At 36.8% G+C, this 19,848-nt stretch overlaps 1 protein-coding gene across 1 annotated transcript in view; it reads right to left on the bottom strand.

The window, feature by feature from the left end:
- The window catches only part of LRP1B (LDL receptor related protein 1B), a 989,801-nt gene that overhangs the window by 490,693 nt on the left and 479,260 nt on the right, over positions 1 to 19,848 (bottom strand). The gene's annotated exons all lie outside the window — the stretch shown is intronic.

The following is a 19,848-nucleotide window of genomic DNA, read 5'->3' as shown; positions in this document are numbered from 1 at the left end:
GCATCATTAATCCACTATAAAGGAAAAAAAAATCCTGGAAAAAAAATATATTCTTCCAAATGGGACAATTCGATTATGACTGAGGCAATAACCTGACTGATTTGACTCTGAAATCCTTGCACAAGATCAGTGGCACCAAAGCACACTAGTAAACATGGTGAATTGGATCTTGTAGGGATTGAAGGATGTAAACATCTTAGGTAAAGATATATGTTGCAGAAGAAAGAGATTAAAAGTTGTAGCTTTAAAATATTTAATTAAAAAAAACCAACAGAAAGAAGATATGATTCATAGGTTTGTGGCACTCCTTATCTAAAAGTAATGCTTAGAATATGGGGTGAAGGAAAACAAAATAAGCTTGAATTCTTAATGTAAGTTTTCCCTTTGGAATACTCTGTTACCTCATCCTCTTGACCTTCTGGAAGGACCTTAAAACCTGGCTCCAAGGCTCTGATGGGATGCTTTACACTGTGGGTCACTGACGGGATACAGAGAAGTCCCACCCCATGCCACCCATCTTCTTGGTTCTTAGTTTCTATCTAATTATGTTCATATTAATTCTTTTTATAGTATCTTTTATCCTTATAAGCACAAGAGTTGCTTCAACAGTGAAAGGGGTGGCAAATTACATGAATGAATGAATGAATGAATGAATGAATGAATGAATGAATGAATGAGACATATGAAAAATATGTTTAGGAGACATAAAAAAGATTTCATGGAATGACTTCCATGACTAAGATGTAGTAATTAAGGAATACAAGTTAGTTAAAAGAAACAGAAGCAAAGAAGGAAGACTTGCACTGCATAGCCAATGAATTAATTTGGCAGTGATATAAAGCAGCAGTCACCAACTGGTGGTCAATGGACCACTGGTGGTCCACGATAAAATTTTGGTGGTCCGCAGAAAAATTATTTGCATTTTTAACATTGCACTAAATCAGGGGTCCTCGAACTGCAGCCCCTGGGACAGATACATGCAATGAATGTTTGTGTTGCTGCAGAGAGTCTCCCCCCTTGGGGTCTTTTTCTGTGGGTCGGAGGGGGGGCAGAAATTCTGACTTGGATCTGCTTTGGCCTCGTCGCGCGGGGCTTTGAGCAAAGGCTGGAGGGAAGTGCCACTGGTGGCAAAGAGCCAGAGAACCTTGTTCCAGTGGGACTGCATTATGGCCTGGAACTGGCTGACCATCTCAGCCCGCTGAGCCTCCAGGTGCTGGTACCTGGCCTTGCACTCCCGCAGGTCTTCCCTCTACTTGGAAAGCTTATGCTTGTAGACCTCAGTGAGGTCTTCTACTAAGCCTCCTTCTCGGTCAGATCCAATTTGAACTGAGCTGTTTTGCCAACTCTTTCTCATGGTGGCTGCTTAGTTCCAACAACAGCTTCCTGTTGGGGCTATAAGGAGCCTGGGTGGGGAGGCGAGGAGCTGGCCACGCCCACAGTCACATGACCAGCTAGCCATGCCCATCCAGCCAGTCATTATGCAGATCATATTAGTGGTCCACGGGATTTAAAATTATGAATTTAGTGGTCCCTGAGGTTCAAAAGGTTGGTGATCCCTGATATAAAGAACATCCGGACTAACAAGATGGATACATGAATAAGACTAATACCAGGGCTGAGTTCTACTTCTACCCAATGAACTAAGGATAATAGGTAGGCAGAGCTTCCCACTACCATCCTGCACATTTAGTTATAGGTAATAATCATGAGGCCTTGTAACTATCTCAATATCTGTTGGAGCAAACTTTTAAAAGTGTGTTTCTTCCTTTCTTGCTTTGTCGTATTTTCCCTTTAAAGAGGGATGTAGGGATCCTTTAAAGGATGTAGACACTAGAAAATCTGACATGACACTGAAGAGGGGCAATTTAATCAAATTTGAAAGATGCAGGAAAGTCACCATGTCATCCTGGAAAGTTTTCAAACATTATTTTATTTAAGGAAAAATAAAACTTAATGTAGTGCAAACAATGTATCTTGTTCTTTAAAAATATTTTAATTAACACAAAGGAATAATAAATAAGCTTCTATAACAAGAGAAGTATTGAGAAAAAGAGTTTGGGGTTGGTTAGAATAATGGGATGTGAAAAGCTCAATTGTGAAAAGTGGGGAGGGGGAGAGAAAGACGGAGTAGAAGATGCCAGAAGGTCTGGTAAAAAAAAAAAAAAGCTTAAATCTACAAATAGAAGGTGTAAAAAGTAATAAGTCACCTAGAAAGTGATAAACATAAATAGACTGGAGCTGGGACAAGGAAAACTAACAAGTTTTTCCCTGCAATTGGCAAGGAATGCTAAGAACTACAAAAAGGGTCTTTTCAGAGACTTTCAAAAGAAAAGGAAGGGAAGAGAATTAGTGTACCAGCTGCTCAATGAAGACGGCAAAATGTTAATAGGTAATAAAGAAACAACTCAGCTTCTCAGTTCCCATTTTAGTCATCCAACTGTGATGAGCAAAGAGAACGGGAAGGATTGAAGTCTGAGACTGATAGAAACATACTTGGAGAATACCAATTGCTTTAAATGAGTTTAATTTCCAGGATCAGGTAAATTTCATTGTGGAATACTGAAGCAATTTGTTGATTGCTTGGCCAAAACTTTCTAATATCATCTGAGAAAACCGGTGAAATGCTAGAAGATGGCAAATGTGCTATCTTCAGCAAGAAGGACCCAGAAAAATATAGATTAGTCAGTCTGACATTGATACTTGGGAATTAGGTAGAGAAGATGATTAAGAGATTGATCTGAAGGCACCTTGAAAACAATGAAGTAACTATCAAAAGTCAGGACAGATTTGTTAAGAACGACTCTTGTTCTTATCTCATTTTTTATTGAGCTTTCTTAATAGATTGTAGGGATGCTGAAGATAATCTATCTTCATTGCAGAAAAGATTTGACAAAATACCCCATGACATTTTGATTAGCAAACTAATTAAGCATGGACTGTATGGCATGACAATTAACTAAATAGCAGGCATGAAAATTGTAGTCAAAGAATGCTCATCAACAGCACTTCATCAAACTGGAGTGAGGTGAGTGAAATGCCAAAATGTTCAGTCTTGTGGAATCTGCTGTTCAACATTTTTATTAATCACTTGGATATATATATATATATATGCATATTCTTTCTAGCCAGGTTCCACCTACGTAAGCTAAGTTGTTCCACAGCCCTAGTTCTGTGAAATCTCATTCACAAGTTTCTGGGCTTTTTGTATCCTGCTGAAAAGCAACAACTCTGTGCTGCAATTTGGGAGACTCAAATAGCTATTTCTGCCTTATAAGGCGTCATCAGTGAGCCACAAAAAGACACATTGTACCTTTACCTTTACAGGGAGGATACTTGAGAAGAGGGTGTGGCTCACTGATGACGCCTTATAAGGCAGGAATAGCTATTTGAGTCTCCCAAATTGCAGCACAGAGTTGTTGCTTTTCAGCAGGATACAAAAAGCCCAGAAACTTGTGAATGAGATTTCACAGAACTAGGGCTGTGGAACAACTTATCTTACAGTATATACAAATGACAAGAACAATGATTGGATCAGTGAAGGCCACAAAATGGGGGTGGATAGCTAATGTTCTAGAACCCTCAAATAAAATGATCTTGAAGAGCTAAAAAATATGCTGAAAGTAAAAGAAAGAAAGCTGCTATGGACAAATCCAGCATTTAAAACTTATTCTCAAAGTTGTTCACCTTTGATCTCAAGCATGATTTTCAGTTCTGGGTACCACACTTCAGGGAATTACAGAAGTATAGAATTACAGAATTGGAAGGGAATTTTGAGGTCTTCTAGTCTATCCCCTTGCTCAAGCAGGAGACCCTATAGCATTCTGGATAAATAAGTATCCAATCTCTTCTTAAAAGCCTCCAGTGATGGAGCACCCACAATTTCTAGAGGTAAGCCATTCCACTGATTAATTGTTCTCACTGTCAGGAAATTTCTTCTTACTTCTAGGTTGGATCTATCTTTGATAACTTCCATCCATTGCTTCTTGTCCTGCCTTCAGTAGCTTTGGAGAATAGGTTGACCCCTCTTCTTTGTGTCAACACCTCAAATATTTGAAAACTGCTATCATGTCATCCCTAATCCTTCTCTTCATTAAACTAAACATACCCAACTCCAACAAACTAGAACAGATTCAGAGAAGAGCAATGATAATGATCAGGGATGAGATTGTGTACTGTTGCTAATGTTTAACTTTGAAAAGGGAAGGGTGAGAGGAACTATGATAGCAAGTTTCAAATATTTATTTATTTAAATTATTTGCCACTCACCTTACTATCCAAAGCCATCCTAATACCTGAAAACATGTAACTCAGAAGAAGGTCTGCCTGCTTTATGTTCTAAGACTATAGGACACCAAATAATAGATTTAAGATACAGGCAGGCAGATTCAGATGGAATATTATGGAAAGAAACAAAAACAACAATTCTTACTAGTAAGACCAGTTCAATAATGAAATCAACCATCCAAACTGATACTGGAATTTCTTTCAATTGATGCATTCCAGTGAAGACTACCCCTCCCCTCCCCCCCATTAATAGTATTGTAGTTGAAGGACACAGATTGATAAATTATATTTAATACAACAACTGGGAAAACTATTAAAGAAGAAATACACCTCCACATGTAAAATGCAACAAACGGAATGAGACCTCAAATTTTTCAACAGCAGGAACCATTGCTATATATGCAACATTATCTTAAAGGACCAGACTGTTTGTTGATGATTTGAAAATGTAGCACTTGAAAAATAAACTTCCACACAAATATTAACCTGAATGAGCATACATTTAAAAAAAAAAAATTCTACCACTGTGACAGATTAAAAGCTAAACTGGAAAATGTACTCTTACTATCACAATTAGCCCAGCTTAATAAAACTATCTTTTAAAAAATAATAATAATAAATTATTAAATTTGTAAGCACTATAAAGTAATTAATATTTAAAATCTAACAACAGCTTATGTTCTTTGTTCTATGCAGTGATTTGCCTAGTGATGTTTTGTTCTTTTTGTCAATCAAAATACTCTCAGCTTTATTATGATCAAGCTGCTCATTAAAAAGACTGAATGGTGATTCAAGTCATATGTTAATTCTATTGCTGTCTCTCTGAGAAAGAATTAAAAACGGGAAATAGAGTATCTAGTAATTTAATGTTTCTTTTCTAGAGGCCTGTTGTCTGTAAAATACATCCCTATTAATGAACAATGGCATCATTTTAGCTAACTTTTATGATAGCTAATGGAAGATCATCTCATGTAATGTAACATAACATACAACAATTACAGAGCAGGTTGTAACCCAAATTCAGATTAAGGGGATAGCCAAAGCTGGATTCTTCACTTAGTTATGAAAACCCCCAAAGGATTATATAATACATACTGTCCCTTTGAAGACAGAGTTATTTTTCATGAATTGTAGGCAAGAAGGTCCTTTATAGATTTGAATTTTAATTCAAGAGAAAGAGTTAAAAAAGTTTGCATAGAATAAATTAAAATAATTTTAATTGTGCAGCAGTTCCAATATGAATCTCAGCCACCCAAGTCCACAACCTGCATTACCAAATATTGTTCCAAAAAAGCTCTCTTTTTTTTTTTTTTTTTGGTCAATACAGATCACACCCTTGAAGAATGCAGCTGTGAGTGGAATGGAAGAGAGGAATGAAAAGATAATGTATCCCCACATGGTGTTTTGATCCAACTCTGGATACGGTGAATGTGAAAATCCCTGCACATCAGAATAGCTCTATATGAATAAAAACCTGTAACAAATCCAACCCAGAGTTTGAATTGATGAGTTGACTATTGGTAGAGCACTAAACTGCAGACTTTGCTCTGGAAATTTAAAACAAATTTGTTAGATTTGTAACTTGCCTAGAAATATGATATGTTCAAATTTCACTATCATCCCGTAGACTTCAAATACCTGTACAGCGGTTGCTTTCATTACCTCTTCAAAGTGATCGTGTTCCCAGAGTGGAATGCCACTACTTTAACATAATGCAGTTAGACAGTAGCCTTTTAAAGTCCCTGCCAATAAAATGATCATATGGCAGTAATCACTGCTTTCTTGTGACTGACATTTCCTCTCCGAAGTTTACTTTATGACTAAGGGGAAAAAGAAGTGCCACTTTGCCACGGTTGAAAGATGGATGTAAAAGAAGTAACTCATAAACTATGGCAAATTGTCTATGGCTCTTTATCAGCCTAAGTGGACAAAGCATTTCGCTTGACAAGAAGCAACCACAGGCCAATACCTCATTCTCGTGGAAGAAGTTGTCATGTGAACCGTAAAAGGTGAACATTAATTCTTGTTAACATGAATTGATCAAACAATGAAAGGTAGCAAATGCTACTCATCCTTTGAGTGGATTTGTTGCTAAGCTGCCCATATATCTTACAGAAAGCTCAATTGAGCTCTGTTATGCTTATTTTGGAGTCAATCTAAAGATATACGTTGTGCTAATATTTTTTATGGCTTCTCTTGTATAATGTACAATAATTTTCTTTTCTTTAACATTAAGCTGTACTTGTTGAACAAGATAAGCAACATTATGTTATATATAACCTTTTACTTAGGATAGGGCTATTAAGTTGCCTTTCTTTTAGGATTGAGCAGCTTCTCGTTCCAAGCAACAGACAGGGCTCCAACTATGATACCAGCTCATCCTTTCTTTCTTGCTTGCTTCTTTCTCCTTTCCAAGATCTGAAATCATAAGCTCACAAAGTCCCAAAAGCCCCAGAAGCAGGGGGGAAGAAGGACTATGAATGTCTCTCCCCGCTTCATGATGCCTTCAAACATGAGCTAGTCAAAGTACAATTCCCGTTTTTTATTTTCAGAGATAAGATTTTTCTAAAAAAAATAAAATAAAATCCATAGAATAGTATGGAAAGATCAGTATGAATTTATTTATAAAATTTATTGGCTGTCCATCTTACCATAAAGTAACTCTGGATGGCTAACTGTAAAAACACTATATTGTTCTGATCTAGGCTTCCTGGGAAAGTAAAAAGCACAAAATTAGTCCCAAAAACCCTCTTTTTATTTCAATGGCTATGAATTATTGTTCATTCACAGCTCATAATGAGTCACGAAGAGTTGGTAAAGGGTCCGACAGAAGTCTGCCACAGTCCTTCGGGATAAGGCTGATAAGCACCCACCTTTATTTCTCTTGACACACTGCCAAAGATCTAATTGGCAATTAGCTTTGCAAGGCCACACAGAGTCAAAACAGAGCTTCAGAATTTAAACTGACCAGCATGAACAAAGTTGCTTCCTGCAAAGGCTCACGTGCCTTTGCTCCTCCTTTATGTCTTATGGGAGGGGCCAATCATCTCTAAGCCCTACTCCTGAGTCGTCCCTTTTGTTTTAACTGTTCTTGCCTTCTGGCAGCTCTGCACATGCGCACACTGGAAACAGCTTCCCCTGTTCCTCTGCCTCGCTGATGTCTGACTCTGGAAGCTCCGGAGGCAGCACGTAACTCCCAGATGGTCCTGGCCCCCTCTTTGCCTCTGACACAAAGCCCTCATCCAAGCCTTCCACAGATTCCAGGATTGGCCCATGTTCCTCTCCAACCTCCTCACTGCCCAACTCTCCTGCCAGCGAACCACAACATGTATACACATTAAAACCTAAATAAATTAAAAGCAAACATTAAAACTGAGGACACATGGGAAGGGTGGGGGAAGAGTGGGGGAGATGGGATCTGTTGTTACTTGATCAATCGCCTCCATGGTGCCGTTGCCTCATTGGGGCCCTCAGAGTAATTGGCAGAGCCAGGTCTTTAGGACCTTACGAAAGGATAGGAGTTCTTCCTCATAGCTTCATTCCTCAACTCTTTGGGTGGGCAGACAAATACGTCAGCATAAGCCACATCCAAATAGCCAAGCTGCAATCTAGTTCAGTAACAAGCCTGAGAAACAATGTTGTTCTCACAACTAGACATTGATCGAAACCCATGGATTGGCAAATTCCCTGAATGCATTTTCGCTTCCTTAGCATTGGGGAAGATACCACTGATTTCACCCAGAAGACTTCTCCTTTTTCTGTGACTGTCAGTAGAGTTAACAAAGGAAAGAAGATTAAACTCTTGTGAAACTCACCTCAGAAACCTTACAGTTCCCACCTGAATAGTGCTCAAAGCAGGGATGCTGCTGAGTCTCACAGCACCCAGAAGTAGTCTGTGTATAGGGAAAATGGCACTCTACTAAAGTAACAAAAGGAATAGAAACTATGGGCATCTAAAATCCCTTCTCAGCAGAAGCAGCTAGAAAACTTAATGCATTCATAGGGAGCAGACCTAGCAATACACAGCTGGCAAAACCCAACTTTCCCAGTTTAGATCAACTTTCTAGAGTAGTACTCTCTCCAATCTTGGTTTACACACACACACACACCTCTGTCTTCCTATCCCCATGGCACAGGTTCCTTTTCCTAATATTGCTACCTATTACCTTTCCTGGTAACTAATGCTTTCATATTAAAATCAGACAAGAGTCTAGTGCTTTGGTATCAGAATTATTCAGAGGTCTGGGTATATAGAGCAGGAGTGTAATAAGAATAGTGTAAGAGGATGATCTGAAAATTGTTCCAGGGCTTAAAAAAAAAATCACTAGTGGCATTTTGAAAACCTTTCTTCTCACAGTTGTAGTGGCATTTACAGCTAGGCAACACAACATTTCCTTTGTGTAAGAACATGCTCAATTTTTCTTGAATCAAAGATGATTGGCAGCAGCTTTCTTCCGGCACAAGTAATAATATAACTCCCCCCCCCACAGATATGCAAATCCTAAAGAACAGAATAACAGATTTATTCTATTCCAAGGAAGGGACCTTGGAGGTCTTCTAGTCCAACCCCTTGCTTAGGCAGGAAACCCTACACCACTTCAGACAAATGGTTATCCAGTATCTTCTTAAAAACTTCCAGTATTGGAGAATTCACAACTTCTGGAGGCAAGTTGTTCCACTCATTAATTGTTCTAACTGTCAGAAAATTTCTCCTTAGTTCTAAGTTGCTTCTCTCCTTGATTAGTTTCCATTCATTGCTTCTTGTCCTACCCTCAGGTGCTTTGGAGAATAGCTTAACTCCCTCTTCTTTGTGGCAGCCCCTGAGATATTGGAACATTGCTATCATGTCCCTCCTAGTCCTTCTTTTCATTAAACTAGACATACCCCGAAGAAACCACATTACATTTTCCTATGTTACTTCAGGTGATTTAGAGAAAGCAGATATCCCCAAAACTTTAACCTTAGACTGTCTACTATTGACCTCACCCCATTCCTAAGAGGTCTGTAAGGGGCGTGCATAAGTGCACCAGCGTGCCTACCATCCCTTTCCTAATGTTTTCTTTTATTTGTATTTTCTTTTCATGTATTTATAATTATGTTTACACTTGTATCTGTCATAAAATGTGTGCTTGATGAAATAAATAAATAAATAAAAATAAAATAAAATAAAATAAATGGGATATGAAATAAAATAACCAAAGAAGAGTGTGGCTGTTATATTACAAGTATATTGTAACAAGAACCGTTTACAGAGAATCCGTACATTAGAGTTGACATTTTCAAGGATGCTTAATTTATCAGTAAGCCTTCATTTAAATGGCTGGGAAATGTTCAACATTTTAGCAGCATCCCAGAAAAAAATAAATTTGAATCCTTTTATCTATGCTGAAGAAAACAAGTGGGGAATTGAATGAACATCAGTTTGTCTTAATTCTTTCTTGCAACTCTAAAAACAAAATGTGTCAGAATGATTTATAATTATCATCAAAAACATGACAAGAAAATTAGAAGTGTTGTGGAAGAGTTTTTAAAAAATATTAAAAGTACAAGGTTTTAATTTTTTAAAAAAATATTTAGGAACAACTGAAGTTATAAAAAATTCCAGTTACTATGACTGGGTTTGTTTTCAATAAGCATGCACAAACACGGGGGTGGGTGGGTGGGAATCTTTTGTAGGAACATGTACAATAATGTTGAAAAGTTTTATGAAAATGGATGAATTTTATATCGGAAATTTCTCCTTTAACATTATAAAATCTTCTCTTTTGAGAAGAAAACATAAGGCATCAACCTATTATCATTGTTGGTCTTTTACAAGTTTGAAGTATTATACAAACTGCTCATGACTTGCATGGAAGAGTTTATGATTCCTTCAACATAACCTACTATTATACTTAATTTTGTACTGAATATGAATTAACAGTCGTGTACAGTTCCAGTAGGATACATCATTGGAAGCAGCACTGATCCATTAAGTATAAAATGGAGGCATATAAAATGTAGCATGTAGGCATATAATAAAGCATGAATGTTTTCCTAATGTTTGCCTCTGTAGAGTATAAAATCCATTGGATAGATGTGGTATAGATTTGTCACTTTCCCCCTTCTTCTCAACAGCCAAATATCAAAAAACCTGAACTGTAGCTCATTTCTGTAATGTTCTTACCCTTACTGTCAACAACAGTGAACCTGCAACAGTTTCCTTATGAATTTTTTTTTTTAATAAATTCCAAAAGTAAATAAAATTTCCCCAAGCTTCAGAAAATTCCTCTGACGTATTGTGTCATACAGTGTCAGTGGTGAACATGGTAGAATCCTGATGTTGTTCACACTTCATGTAAAATTCACTTCTCCAGTAACAAAAATAGGTGCATCATATAAAGTCACAGATGCTGCATGCAGTGTAATTATTTTCATACTCTAACATTAATTATAACATTGATTTCTCTTGTCTGGTTATTTTTGTCCAAGGAACTGAGTGCAATAGATATCTAAGGAAAAAAATGGTAGCAAATAAACCTGGATGAAAAGATAGTTTCAAACAAGGATTGTCTCCAGATTTTCAAATAAGAAATCCTGCCTTCATTTTTGGTGATTGGACAGACTAAATGCCCTCTTCTGAGCCCATTAAACTCAGATATTATAACAGAATATATAATTCTATAACATTTTGCTTATTCCCTAAGAGAATGGTAGTTTATTTGGATTCAACCAGGTTTGTTCATGTTTACATACATGTTTGAATGGAGGCACATTGTTACGAGGTTCTCTGAAGGGGATCAATAAACATTTTTAAATTTAAAAAAACCTATGCAATAATGCTAATTGATTTAATTTCATTGATTTCTCTCTTTACCATGCAAAGTTTAAACCATACAAAGTTGGGAAATATATATGTTTATGGACAATATATAGAATGGAGAAAGCAGCTGAATAGTGAGTACATTGTACAGCAACTGTTTGCATTTATGATGATAATGAAAAAGTAACTTTGCAACTAATCCTCACACTCGCAAAGCCAAGCCGAAGAAAGATCATAAAACAGATGCAGTTTAGACTTAGTAACCACATAGATTTAGTTGTTGGTGCTTTAGATGAACTGCCAGTCCCAGTGGATTTTGCTACTGAGTAAAATATTCTTGCAACCTATTTATTTCTTTGCTGGTTAATTAGCTAAAAAGTTTCTAAATTACCTTTCAGGACTTATGGTCCTCTAAATGTAAATAATGCATAAAGCAATTCCACCGATTCTTTTTGAATTAACAATAGAGTATGGAGACTGAAATGAAAGTGTTTTGAGAGATGTTGAAAAACTGATGAAACAACTATCTTTTCAGATGAAGCAGATAAATGTAGCCACATCGGGGGTGGGGGGGAAACCAGTGGAACTATAATATATAACATCAGGTCCCCATATTCTGAATAAGATTGTGAAGCCTACTTGTGAGAAATCATATCAGTTTAACCAGAGTGGAGATGCTTTTAGTGAGTTGTGATGAACTAAAAAAACAATTCAAGGTTATAGCATAGTCAGAATGAATAGCAAAAACCCACTCTCCAGAAAGCAATATTCAATACTTGAATACTACAAAGGATACACAGTTTCTATAACACTGTTGCTTCAGCCTTGATTCAAAACAAAGTGAGATCTTAAAACACTGAGCTTCCATGTTCTTAAGCCTTAGGGGCTTACAATATATCTTTAACATCAAATTCTGGTTAAACTGGGGCTGGGTAGCTATAGATAAATTCTGGAATGCGCCACTTTCTAAAACTCCTTAACTTCTAAAATATTATATCTGTGACATTAACACCTTCCTTTTCCTGGCAAGTGCTTGCTCTTATCATGCCATCTGTGTGTGTGTGTGTGTGTGTGTGTGTGTGTGTGTGTGTGTGTGTGTGTTGGAGGGGGGTGTAAAATGCTCCATCAATCATTAGGGCCTGGTGGCTCAGCAGACTGATAGCATTGTGATTAACACCAGCTGTCTGCAATTACTGTAAGTTTGAATCTCACCAGGCTCAAGGTTGACTCAGCCTTCCATCCTTTCTAAGGTAGGTAAATTGAGGACCCAGTTTGTGGGGGAAATAAGCTGACTTTGTATAAATATACAAAAATATGAAGGCTATTGCTTAACGCATTGTAAGCCGCCCTGAGTCTCCAGAGAAGGGTGGCATATAAATCAAATTTTAAAAAAAATACACTTCATTTTTTCCATTATTATTATTTTTCTATTCCTCATATACCTCATATATTTCAGCCTAAATTTTTCACTAAAGGTAAGTGATGTATTTTATTTATCTCTATTACTGAGAAATCGGCTTCCTGCCAGGCAGCTAAGGAAAGCTATAGACCTCTAGAATTTTACCTGTTGATTTAAAACAATTTCTCAAGCAATTTGGCATGCATAATATGTTTGCTTGTTTATTTATTCAATTTCTAAAGCCACTTATCTCAGTCAGTGACTCTGGGGGGGCCTTACAATTCAAAAAATATATGGCAATTAAGACACTAAAACATTTTAAAACAACAACAACAACAACAACAACAACAACAACAACAACAACAAAATAAAAACCTCCAGATTAAATATACATAGTTGCCGAGACACAGGTAGTCTCGGCAACTTTCTCAGTGCCCTTGTAACTTTGAATGGTCACTAAATGAACTGTTGTAAGTCGAGGACTACCTGTATGTGGCTAGTTAGCAATACAGCCAGGAAAAAGGGCCCTTAACATATTCAGCACCAATCCTCCCAAAGGGAGGATTTTCCATAGAGCAGGGCCCACTGTAGAAAAAGCCCATCTTCTCGTCCCTGCCAGCCAACACTCATGTTGTATAGAAAAGATCTCAAAATTTAGAGATGTATGCAAAATTTAACCTAAACACAAGTATAAAAGCATGATCTATTTCTGTGATGGCGAACCTATGGCACGTGCGTTGGAAGTGGCACACAGAGCCATCTGTCTGGGCATGCCAGCCGCCACCCATTGTTCTTCCAGGTTCCTGATGTGCACATGGAAGCCGGCCAACTGGTCTTTGATGCACGTTTGCACCAGAAACTGGAAGACCAGGTGACCGGCACACATGTGCATGCTGGAAACCGGAAGCTCAGCTTCCCAGCACACGCATGTGCACCAGGGAACTGCTCTTCCGGTTTCCAGCGCTCCCGCGTGTGCACACTAGAGAGCTGCTCTCCAATTTTTGGTGCTCCCCCATGTGCACGTGCTCCCGTTTTGGCACTCGGTGCTGAAAAGGTTTGCCAATTCTGATCTATTTCATTGCCTGTCCCAAGTTTAATTCCTTCCATTTGTGCACTCTGTGAACCCTCTGCCTAAAATAATTATGAGGCAGGAAAGCAGGTGGACAGTTCCTTTTCTACCACTTAATTAATGCAACTCATCCAAATAATCTACCTCTAGAAATCTATGGTGAAAAATTATTTTCAACCTTCTCCAATTTTTTTTTTTTGGTTTCTGTAAATTCTATAAGAGACTTCTAATGCTGCTTATAATTTGATGAATTAATCTCCCTACTTGCCTGCATGAAAGCCACTTAAGCTTAATTTTGAGAACTATGTTTCAGAAACCAATTTCAGTGTTTAAATCCAACTCTCTCATAATTAATCACTCAAAATTTCCCCTGTGTATTTCCACCTTCCTATCTTTCTTTAATTGTTTCTCTTTTCTGTGAGTTTTACTTAATTTTTTCATCCAATTTTATCTTGCTAATCACTAATGTTACCAACTTTGTAGATTACCTTCACAGTCTATTTTGCCCTTGTGTTGCACTCAGACATAAGAATTAATAATTTCCCTTTCTTTTTCTTTGTTTTGTATTATTTCACAGGGAAAAGATTGGTATCTTCAGACATAATGAACTCCGCAAGTAATTTCAAAGAATTAGCCATGCTACATCACTTCAGACTGGCCATAAAGGTTTTATGCTCTGCAAACATCAAACATGAATATGCGAATCTGTGTGTTTGAAGAATGCCCCTGACAAAACCAATGTCTATTGTAATGTGCAGAGATTTAACTATAAAAGAAAGTTTTTACAGACTATTGTTGAACTTTGATTAGCATTCTTATGTTATTTAGGAAAATAATAGAGAGATGTTACATTTTTCATGACATTTGTATCTCGCTTTTCGGCAAGAGAAGGATTTAATTAAAATTACCCCTGTGAAAATTATTAAATTAACCATACTGGAATGAAGGGAATAAGTGATAGACAGAATGTTCCCATCAGGAAAAGTTTGCTGATCTATAAGCGCTCACTTTTCATGTGATAGTTTACGAGGGGAAAGAAAGGATGTATTAATTAGGATACTACCCAATCTGCATCTCCAGTTTAAAACACACTTGAGAGACAGCATGCCTCTTCAGTATCTAAATTTCCCTTTCTGTGAAAGATAGAATATCAGGGAAAAATAATTTAACATGCATGTTTGACACCTAAGTTCCTTCTGTATAAAGAGTTTGTGGGAAGCATTTAGCTATGCAGTATTCCAAAGAGCTTAACTTACTGTACACCTCCCAACTGATTTTGGTGACTGATCATTATCCGCTTAATGCTGAGATGTGAAAAACATCACAGCAGCTGATTTTGATGATAAATGAAGGAAATACTACCTCCTCCAAACGTTCTATCTGATTTGGCTTGAAATGTGAGGAGTTTCATGGGAGCTCAAATATGTTTTGGGAGTATTTTTTAAAATCACTTCATACATTTTTATTATATCATTATAAAAATGGAATCATAAAAAATACATTAGTCTTCTCAGGTTCACTTGATATAGCATAATAAATATAATGTAATAGATGTAATATAATATTACTATTATTACATACTATTACTATACTATGTTACACTATAGATTATATTATATTGGTGTTTTTTTAGGGCAGGATGCATAGCACACTGTATTCCAATTTCTCCATGCAACAACATTCCTGTCAAGCAGATTGCACTAAGTAAGAATATCCGGATCAAGGTCACTCATTGAGCATCTGGGCTGACGGTGGATTTAAACCAGCATCTTCCTAGTCCTAATCCAGAGGTGGTATTTAGCAGATTCTGACCAGTTCTGGAGAACTGGTAGCAGAAATTTTGAGGAGCTCGGAGAACCGGTAAATACTATCTCTGACTGGTCCCGCCCCCATCTATTCTCTGCCTCCCGAGTTCCAGCTGATTGGGAGGAAATGGGGATTTTGCAGTAACCTTCCCCTGCCATGCCCACCAAGCCACACCCACCAAGCCATGCCACACCCACATAACTGGTAGTAAAAAAAACCTGAATCAACCAGTGTTCTAATCCAACATTTTAATAACTTCAGCACTCTAGCTGTAGTTAGTACCCGGCAGAATCTCTGCTGTTAATGAAGAACAATATTGTTTCTTCAAGCACTATTGTTCATTGCAACCATCAGAAAGATTTCTCAGCAATCCCTAATCTGTACAGTATTTATAAACTTACTTTCTTTAACTGATGTGAAGTATATTCAACTTTGTTGATCGATAACAGGGAACTTTTTGGAATGCAGGCCAGACTTGTGATGAATTAAATTTTAAAAGGAGCGGGCACTAAAAGTTACAGTAATCTTAGAGACCCCGTCCCAACTTTCTTTAAAATCTTTGAACCTTTTGAAGTTTTCTTTTCTCTCCACTGACACTTTAAAGAACAATGACCGACCACATTTCTATCGGGCTCCCTTAGGACAAAGAGAGTTTCTTTTAATGTGCAGCTTGACAGATCTTAAAAAGTCATTGGGATTTTTGTTGTTGTGTTTTTTTTGTCTTAGACTTCTTTCAATATCCCAATATTTTTTTGTTTCACTGTTAGGTTTATAACAATTTCTTTCAAACCTTTAAAGTATGGTTTAGAATGAATCGGTCAATAATAAACCTGAACAAACACCAAATTATTCCATAGATTTACTTCACCCACGATGGATCATTTGGAAGAGACATGGAGAAAAAAAAATGGAAAAGAAAATGAAATTGAAAACAATGAACTACTGTAATTAACTTTGTAGTATTTTCAGAAAAATGTTATACCAAGTTCAGTAAAGTTAATCTCTCAGGGAAATGTAATTAGGACTGTGACCTAAAAATCATTCTTGGGATCCAAAAATAGTTTAAGTTTTTCAAGCAATAGTGCTTCATACTGCATTGTCTGAATCTAAGGAGACTTTCAAATGATCTTGATCTGGCATAGTTTTCTTCAAAGTGTTGAAGGAAAATCTTGTTGTCATTCCTAACAAAACTCCTTCTAGATCAGGGGTGTCAAACTCGATTTCATTGAGGGCCACATCAGGGTTGTATTTGACCTCGGGGGGCTGGGGTGGGCGTGACCAAGGTGGGCATGGCCAGCTTGATGTCACTCATGTTGGAGAGGCCTGTGGTGGCCTGACTGCTCTCCAGTAAAACCGGGCTCCTGAGCTCCATTTTTGGCAGCAACAGCCTCCTGCAACCCTCTACCAGTGAAAATGGAGCTTGGGAAGGCCGCCCACAGCCTTCACATGCTCAGTTTTCAGCTGCAATGGCCTCCTGCAACCCTCTGCCAGTGAAAATGGAGCTCAAGAGGGCTGCCTGCAGCCCTCCTGAGCTCTGTTTTCGCTGGCAGAGATCCTTGAGCCAGTCCTTTGCTGTTTCCAGGACAACTCTGCAGGCCAGTTCTAATCACCCTAGGGGCTGGATCTGGCCCCTGGGCCTTGAGTTTGACACCCCTCTTCTAGATGTTAACTTTTCCTTTTTGAAGTATTATTCATATATAAATACACACAGAAAGAACTGAAATACCGTACCACCTTTTAATCAACTTGAAACCTCACATGGAATTAATATAGATGAAGAAGTGTTGTTGCGCACGTATAGATAACTGTATTTAAATGTTTTCTATCTGATAATGGGAAATAAATATTTAATTGAAATTGCTTTTCTACAATATTTTTGCTGCCCTCAGATATATAGGGGTGACTGTTATTACAATTACAATGACTGTTGCAGTATCATTTTATAGTTAAAATCATCTTCAAATTATTGATTACTTGTTTAAAGCATTTCATGAACAAAGCTAAGGTTAAAATACTTGCCCGGGTGAGCATTCCCCTTACAGTGCAAGAGATGAATTTGTAATTGCAATTTGGCAAACAGAATTTAAAACTGTGAATAAATGCATGATTGTCATTTGATTTGATATCTGTGTGCTTCTGTAAAATAGTTTTATAAGACAGTGTGCATGTGTTTCTTTTTTATATATACTCTTTCTAAATATTATCAGATTTTCTTCAATATCTTCTGAATTTTCCATTTTGAATATAAATTTCATTTTTTCTTCTTCTGCCTAAACTTAAATGTCTTGCTATTTCAGGCTAAATTACATAGAAAGTGTCAATTAAATAAGGTAATCAATTATGTTTTATTATATTCATCGTAGTTTCCTGTGCTTGGTGAATTCAAAACAGTCATCAATGCTGATCCATTAGCTTGAATATATTCAGTAGGAACTAGGGATAATGTTTTAATAATGATTAAACTGAAAAATAAAGAAATAACTCAGCTCATTATATCACTTGCTATTTAAACAGAAAAAAACTAATATGCAGTTCAACAATGAAAAGTAAATATGAGCAAGTTACAAATATTTTATAGGCAATGTCCAACACATACAAATATACACATTAATATAACCAGGTACCAAGTTTTAAGACTGAAGATGTCTAATAAAATAAAGTAACCATATTTTTTTATTAAGATGAAAGGGAATGGATGTCCTTGATTCATCAATAACATCATTTTTATTTAAAAAAATCATTGAAAATAATGAAAAAAGTAGCAGTTTCATTATAATGTTCCTTGTTTCAAAAAAAAGAGAGAAGAAAAGAAAAGAATAGGAAAGGAAAGGGAGGGAGGGAGGGAGGGAGAGAAAAGAATGGAGAGAGGGAGGGAGGGAGGGAAGAATAAATACATCTAAGCACAAAAATAGAGTTTAGGAATATATTATACAGTAAGAAGAGATCTTGCATAAAGTTGTATTGAACAAAATTTTCCTTTTAATCTTTATTTTTCCATTTTCCCCCCTCTTCTCCCTTCTAAATGATAATTTACATACACTTTATATTCTGTAGCAACATTTATCTCCTTGACTTTAAGTTTAGCACAACAAATAAACATCATTATCTAATGTTGTAATGAGGTTTTAGCTTCTTTTACCCCTTAGTATCTTTGCATCTAGAAAAGTTAATAAAAGGAACAGTTCCCTTTTACAGTAATAACAATAAATGCTGGTAAACTGGATGTTATAAAGTGTAGGAAAGGGGCTCCTATTTCATGTGGCTTCCTGAAGAAAATGGATCCCCCCCTTTAAAATCACGGTGAGAAGGCAATAATCCTGTTTCTGATGTTTTACACATTCTATAAAATTATTTTTAAAATAATTTCAGGATCTTATTCAAGGAAAATGGGCAATAGTTTGCAGATTGAAGTATTATATTGCTACCACTACAAAACAGTACAGGGTTTAGTTATTCTCATATCTAACATGTTTTCTGTTTAAACTTGTAAGACTGATAATACAATTCATTCTGTCATATCATATTAGGCTAACCTTCTAGGCATGGAAGGTCATCTGAAAAATATGACTTCAATACATTTTCCAACATTGAATATAGTACTGAATATTTGATCATGATAGCCAGTTACAATTGCAATGACATCGCTTTTTTTTTTAAGGTACACATGTCGAGGTGAGAGATACAGACTTGACAAATGAATTTGACACATGAATAAGAAACACAAAAATGGTAATTTAATACATACATTCTGAATAAAAGAATGTTGAGCAGGAAGAAATACACTGATTAATATAGAAGGGAAGACACAGAAAATGGCAGAGCCTACTGCAGTACACATGAAAATGAGAGACGATAGGTAACTTGGAGAAGGACTTAAGTAGAACAGATGAAGAGGTAATAAGATGTAGAACATGATAACTTCAGAAGTCTCACAGCAAAATGGAGTTAATCCAGAGATACTGTTTATGGATTGAAGAAGGAAGCAATTACAGGAAAAAACAATAACCAGAAATATTGTGATTGGATTGGCGTGGACAACTGCTAATTGAAGGTAAACATAAAAATAAAAATTCAGAGTTACTGGAATGAGAGAGCTATATTGATGTGTAATACTAGATGGGCAGGCCCAAAAATCAGGATAGATATGTGGTGATACTTGTAAGCTGAGTTCTTTATTGTTCCACCTTTATAGACAGAATCTTGCCAAATTGAAGCACTCTGCTATCTGCATCTACCATGTACCATGTTTTCCCAAAAATAAGACCCTGTTCTATATTTTTTTGAACCCTGAAATAAGTGCTTGGCCTTACTGCCATGCACTCAAAAGCCCGATTGGGCTTATTATCAAGGGATGTCTTATTTTGGGGAAAACAGAGTATTAGGGAGGGACTCTCTTCAATCTCTTTCTCTCACACAAAATAACTGTACTGAGCTGTCTCTTATTACTCTGTAATGCACCTCTTCTCCCTCTTGGAAATCCAGCCTACT

This window comes from Pituophis catenifer, unplaced genomic scaffold, assembly GCF_029215685.1.
Source record: "Pituophis catenifer annectens isolate HBS135680 unplaced genomic scaffold, rPitCat1.0.hap2 SCAF_1, whole genome shotgun sequence".
Classification (NCBI taxonomy): domain Eukaryota; kingdom Metazoa; phylum Chordata; class Lepidosauria; order Squamata; family Colubridae; genus Pituophis; species Pituophis catenifer.
The sequence above is the reverse complement of the archived record's forward strand: the minus strand, read 5'-3'. Positions and strand labels throughout refer to the sequence as shown.